The sequence below is a fragment of the Lynx canadensis genome, chromosome F1 (genome assembly GCF_007474595.2).
Source record: "Lynx canadensis isolate LIC74 chromosome F1, mLynCan4.pri.v2, whole genome shotgun sequence".
NCBI lineage: Eukaryota > Metazoa > Chordata > Mammalia > Carnivora > Felidae > Lynx > Lynx canadensis.
This window is the reverse complement of record NC_044319.2, coordinates 7747636-7753635: the sequence shown is the minus strand read 5'-3', so window position 1 is coordinate 7753635 and position 6000 is coordinate 7747636. Positions and strand designations below refer to the sequence as shown.

The 6000-nt window shown below is 48.2% G+C and overlaps 1 protein-coding gene across 1 annotated transcript in view; it reads left to right on the top strand.

The window, feature by feature from the left end:
• Positions 1 to 3648: 3648 nt before the first annotated feature.
• Positions 3649 to 6000, top strand: part of EXO1 (exonuclease 1) — a 37814-nt gene continuing 35462 nt past the window's right edge. The window contains 2 exon segments of the mRNA XM_030303116.1: positions 3649 to 3728; positions 4091 to 4528. The gene's annotated coding sequence lies outside the window, so the exon portion shown is untranslated.

The following is a 6000-nucleotide window of genomic DNA, read 5'->3' as shown; positions in this document are numbered from 1 at the left end:
CTAGAGCTGTTAATGACCAGAGAGAGGAGCGCTGTGTCCCATGTCTTTACAACAATCACCACCATCGTCTTCACCCTTACACTCTAAGCATCCCTTTTCATACATTCATATTGAGTTCAACAGAGGACCGAAATGAAAATGCGGTCCCCACAACTCTATGACAAAGGATGCTGACTTTCCCAGCACCTCAGGTCATTTTCAGTTCCGTGTCTCCATGGCTTGGACGGAAATTTGGTGCTGAGAAAAAGCCTCCTCTGCTGCCAACAAAAAGAACCCCTGTTCCCACATCTTTTCCTGGAAAGTGCTCACTTTTCTATGAGTGGTGGGGGTGGGGGTGCCAGTCTGCTGTGGCTGTAGCAAGCCTACCTTAAACCAGGCAAAGGTAGGGGGGCATCCCAGAGGGGCCCCTAACAATCACCCCTGTTCCTCATTTTAGAAAACACTGCTCCGTAACAACAGAGGTAGTATTTTCTAAAATAAAAATCAGAATGCATGACCTTTCAACAAATTAAAAATTAGAGCTGCAGGGGCTCTGGCTGGCTTAGTTGGTAGAGCATGTGACTCTTGATCTCAGGGTCATGAGTTCAACCCCATGTTGGACATGGACCCTACTTAAAGAAAAAAAAGGGGGAAGAAAAAAAGAAAGAAAGAAAGAAAGAAAGAAAGAAAGAAAGAAAGAAAGAAAAGGAAGAAAAGAAAAGAAAGAAAAGAAAGAAAAGAAAGAAAGAAAGAAAGAAAGAAAGAAAGAAAGAAAGAAAGGAAAAAAAAAGGTTAAAAATCAGAGCTTTCCCAGAAAATCTAGAATGCATAGTGCTGTAGCTAGGACATTCATTTATTAGTCCATAAATTCAGACATTTTTTTAATCAATACCAGTGCAAAACACCAGGTATATGAAAATTAGGTTTCCAGATAAAAATACAGAATACCAAGTTAAATTTGAATTTCAGATAAATATGGATTTTCTAGTCTATGTCCCAAATATCGCAGTAGACATAACTAAAAATGTCTCCTATGTTTGTTTGAAATTCAAATTTCACTGGGTCTATATTATTATTACTTGCTAAATCTAGGGGCAAAGTCCATAAAATAGAGAGTATGAAAAGCATCGGGGCAAAGTGGTCATCACAGGGTGTCTGGGTGCACGTCAGGGAAAATTTCAGAAAGCCGGTGGCATTCGGCAGAGTCTTCAGCTGAGAACTTATGGGCTGTACCATTCACTGCAGATTTTAATAACACACCATCATGGTTTGTTCCTCAACTTTTTCATGAATACATGTTTTGTCTGCATAACTAGATCCTAAGTTGCTTGAGGACAGAGACCATTTCTTTGTGTTCCGCTACCACTAGGATGACAGGCACACCTCGGGCACATTACCACATGGATTGATTCAAATGGTTTTATCCCTTCAAAAAGTTAAAAACATCCTGTTCAATGAAATCATTTTCAAATTCATGTTTTCTTTTTTAGTTTCAGCCTTCACATGCTGTGGCCAATTCAAATGCTGCAGCCAAGAATCCAGTCTGACTCTAAGGAGTCAAATTAGCAGTAAAGGTATGAGCTGTTTACAGTGCAGCCATCTTCTATGTTCGCTTCATGATGGATTCAGCATGGCTGGAATGGGCACCTTTCTGATGCTTGGGTGTCAGGAAGGGACCCATATGTGGCATATTCTTGGCTGGATCTGATGTATGAAGCACTTACTACAACTCGATAGTCCAGTGACTGTTAGAACGTTTCTCTACAAACACACCCCACCCACCCTTAAGTTCCTCTCTACCCTACTGCAGTTTGGAACTGACCCCCGGCTTCCCCTACAGTCAGCTCCACGCTGGTCCAGGATGAAGTCTACCCATCGCTGTTGGAAGCACAAGGAAAGCTAACTTTTCTGACCTCCTCTCCTAGCCTCAGCTCTAAAGACCAGACCAGGGAAGGAAGCAGCCCTGAGCACATAACCCAAAAGTGGCACCGTTTCAGCAGTTTCTAAGGGAGAATGTTGGCATGATTGATGTTAAATTGATCATGGAAAGACCTTAAAAGAAGGAGGGAACCATGTAGAGAAGCTCATCAAATGGGGAGCATTTTGTTAAATGTGCTTAATTCTTTCCCATCAGCTCTTTAAATTGAGTAGGAATTATCATTCCTCCCCATCCCTGGGTCCAGAACACATTTCGTGGTCTGGTCTAAAGTTCTTTCCCAATTTTTTACCACAGTAGCTCTAAGAGAAGAGGACAGATACAAGGTCTAGAGTGTTATGAGGACAGGAAGCCTCACCCAAGTGATTACCAGAGTCCAAACTGTCTTTAAGTTCTGCAAACCATAAGGCTCATTTCCATGATTATTTGCCAATAAAGGTTCCTTCCTGCCCCTGACTTAGGTCAAAGATGAACAAAGCTGGACACCAGATAAAGTGGTAAGGACAGTTTTAATCAGCATTATGCTATTGCAGCAGGATACAGTCCAGCTTTTAACATTGATTTGTGTTGAGGTGGTGCAAGGGGAGGGCTGTTTTAAAGAGAGAATGAGGGGGTCGCCTAGGTGGCTCAGTCAGTTAAGCAAGGGACTTTTGATTTCTGCTCAGGTCATGATCTTACAGTTGGTGAGAGGCCCACGTGGTAATGTGTGCTGACAGTTCGGAGTCGGCTTAGTATTCTCTCTCTCCCTCTCACTCTGCCCCTCCCCTGCTTGCACTCTAAATAAATAAACAAGCAAACAAACACACTTAAAAAAAATAAAATGAACACAGAGTGAGGGAACAGGGAGGGGTGAATGAGGGCTCAGTAGAGTCCGGGAGGTGAAAAATGACAACACCCAGGACGGGAGAGTGAGTGAGTCACCTGGGACTGTTACCAGCCTTGTAGAAGTTAGGCTCCTACAAACTCTGGGAGACAGAGACCCTACTATCAGATGTGGGCTGGAACCAGCAGTAAATCCTAGGGATGTGGCCTTGAACTGTTAGAAACTGTGTTAGTGTTTTGTTCAAGTCTTTATGGGCCGAGGAAGGGACCCAGTAGAGAGGAGGGCTCATAGCAGTCTGGGCTGAGTGTGGTCAAGAAGTAACTCTTTGTCACTTCCTAGTGACATTGTTTACTAACCGCTCTCTCTCCCCCCCCCCCCACCAAAGTCTACAGGAAGGATCCAAAAAATATAACTCAAGAGGCATCTTGTTTCCCTGGAGCCCACCGCGCATCTGTCTCTGAAGAGCCTCGGGATTTACAGCACACCACAGAAATTAAGGGAGACTAATTTGCAGCAGGATCTTTTTCAGGTTTTAAAAAACTCCACACAAACACGCGATGGCGCTCTTTAAACCCTAGCAGACCCGACCTGAGGCCGCAATCAGCAGAGAACTACAACTCCCAGCAGCGCCGGCGAGTGAAAATTACCAACTTCCGGGGACTGTTTCCCGTGGGTCAGCTGCTCCAGCTCCACCCGCGCCATCGGAAGGCAGCACAGTATGCAGGCGGGAGGCGGCGGCCGGGGTCGCGGAGTCGCGGGGTCGCGGGGACTCAGGGTCGGGGCCGCCATCGCTTCCACGAGGAGCGAGGCTCACGTCCCGGAAGTGGAGGCCAAGAGAAGCGGCGCCGGCGTCGCGGAGGGGCGTTCTGGCGTCACTTCCTCTGGGGCGGGGCCTCGGGCTCTCCCGCGCAAATTGAAAAGTCTTTGGTGCCCGGCTGCCACCCGGCCCTCTGTGATCCGAGCCGCCTGCCTCGGGCGAGCTGGCCCAGGGTGAGTTGGGCGCGTCGGGGGTGGGTTTCGGAGCCCCTTCACGGCTCCCTTGGGGCGGACGGGGAGAGCCCTGCCCGGAGAGGGAGCAGAGCGGGCTACGCGTGGGCCCTGGGTGGCGTCCTCTCGGGACTCCTGTCTTCCAGCACGGGGGGGATGGGTCCGGCGAGGTCTTCCCGGCCCGGCCGCAGAGTCCCGAGTGCATATCGCGGTGCGGGCCGGCCCGGGGCTGCCCTTCGGGAGGGCAGGGAGGGTCCGCGGGCGCAGGCTCCTGCGTGCGGGACTCCTGCAGGGCTGCCGCCGACCTAGCAGTCTCCCCCGGCGTTTAAATACGGAAAGTGAACTGTCTTCTTGATGTCGTGCAGGCGAAAGGAAGCGTGTTCTCTGGAATGGGCTTGCGGGCCGCTTGTGCACAGCCTGTGAACAGGAGTGGGGCGGCGAGGTCGCCGGTGTTGTAGCTGGCGTGCCGCTGGCGGGCGCCCTGAGATGATGCCTGCGCAGCGGCCCCCGGCCATTCCCACCACGCTCCAGAGGAAACGTTTATGCGAGCGTATTTACGCAGCTTAGAAGAGGCATCAGCTTCACAGAATGTGTGTTACGTCAGTTTTCCTCAAAGTGGAAGAAAACTCTTTTTAGAGGCATTGTCTGAGAGGTGGGAGGCTGATTGTTTTTCTCAAACTGCGGCTTGAGGAGCACCTGCAGCCAGATTACCTGGATTTAAACGTCGGAATCCCCCCACCTGGCTCCGCAGCTGGTGAATGCGCTGCTGAACTAGAGCATCCGAGTTTTGATACAGCATCAAGGTGAGGCTGACTTGCCACCCTGTGCTTTCTTCCTTTCCTTCCAAACGTAGTTTGGTGGGAGAGGTTGATGTTAGGAAACACCAGGCAGCTGTTCAGCCTCCTTGCTTTCAATTTTTATCATGAGGAGTGGGAGTGGGGGGGGTGGGTAGGCCGGCTGACCCTTGAACAACAGGGGATTGAACTGTGAGGGTCCACGACAAACATTTTTTTCGATACAGTACAGTACTGGTGAAGTTCCTGGGTGACGGTGGGGTGGTCCAGAGCTGATGGCCAAGAAAGAATTCTTGAAGAAGTCTTTGGTACAAAAAGATGATTTTATTGAAGCACAGGGACAGGACCCATGGGCAGGAAGAGCTGCACTGGGGTAACTTTGGGGGTAACTGATTATATCCCCTCAGGTTGGGAGAGGGTTAAGGATAGGGTAGGTCTCTAAGGAATTTTGGAAGCAAGGTTACCAGGGCCTTGAGCTGCTGTTAGGAAAATGCCATTAATTACTGCAGTAATACCTGGGATTAGTAAAACCTGGGACCCTTCAGATGCATGTCAGGGGAGGTCATAAGCTTGGAGTATGATTGCCAGCATATATCTTGGGGGAGTTGAGATGAAGGACGTTTCCCAAGGAATTTTTATGCTAAAGTAAACTGACAGTGGCCTCCAGGTTGGGATAATGTTAAGCTAAGATTGCACCTTTTGCCCCTAGGAAAGATTACCTTTTGTCATCATCAAGGCAGCTGAGTTCCTTTACTGTTTCAAGGACTTGTCGATGGTCTGTAAGCAGTAAGGGGATTTAATTTTTCATTTGCCTTAGTTTCCCACATCACCATGGCAAGCACTTACACCCCTTTCCTTTGTTCTTGGGTAGCCAGGAGGTCTGAGGAATATCACACATATTCCACCTGGCGGGGGTGGGGCGGGTGCTAATAGCCTGTACTTAGCCCTCCGCTTGCCCCACACTCCCTCGTCAGTACTGTAAGTGTGGCTTCTGGTTTTCTTAACATTTTCGTCTCTCTAGCTTACTATAAGAATACAGTATATAACACATGTAACATATGAAATATATGTTAACTGACTTTATGTTATTGGTGAGGCTTTAAGTTTGGGGGGAGTCAAAAGGCATATGTGAATTTTTGACTGGGTAGGGGTGGGTGCAAATAATCCCCCTCCTTGTCCAGAATTTCTGTATAGAAGGGACTTAGGGGCTTCTTTCTGGGCGGGACGGGGTAGGAAGTGAAAGAAGCATTCGTCTGAAATCAGTATTTTGCACAGCAAGCACACTTTCACATTTCTTTGGAGTAACTTTCAGAGAGTCTGATGGAGTTGTCGCTGGGCACCATTGCTGCTTATTAACAGAATGTTGGTTGCTTGGAATAAGACATTCTGATGGCAGTGAATTTAAGTCCTAAAAATGTACCAATTTACTTCTGTAATTCTGTTTATTTTCTCAGTTGAAATGTCTGCTTTCCTTCCGTTTG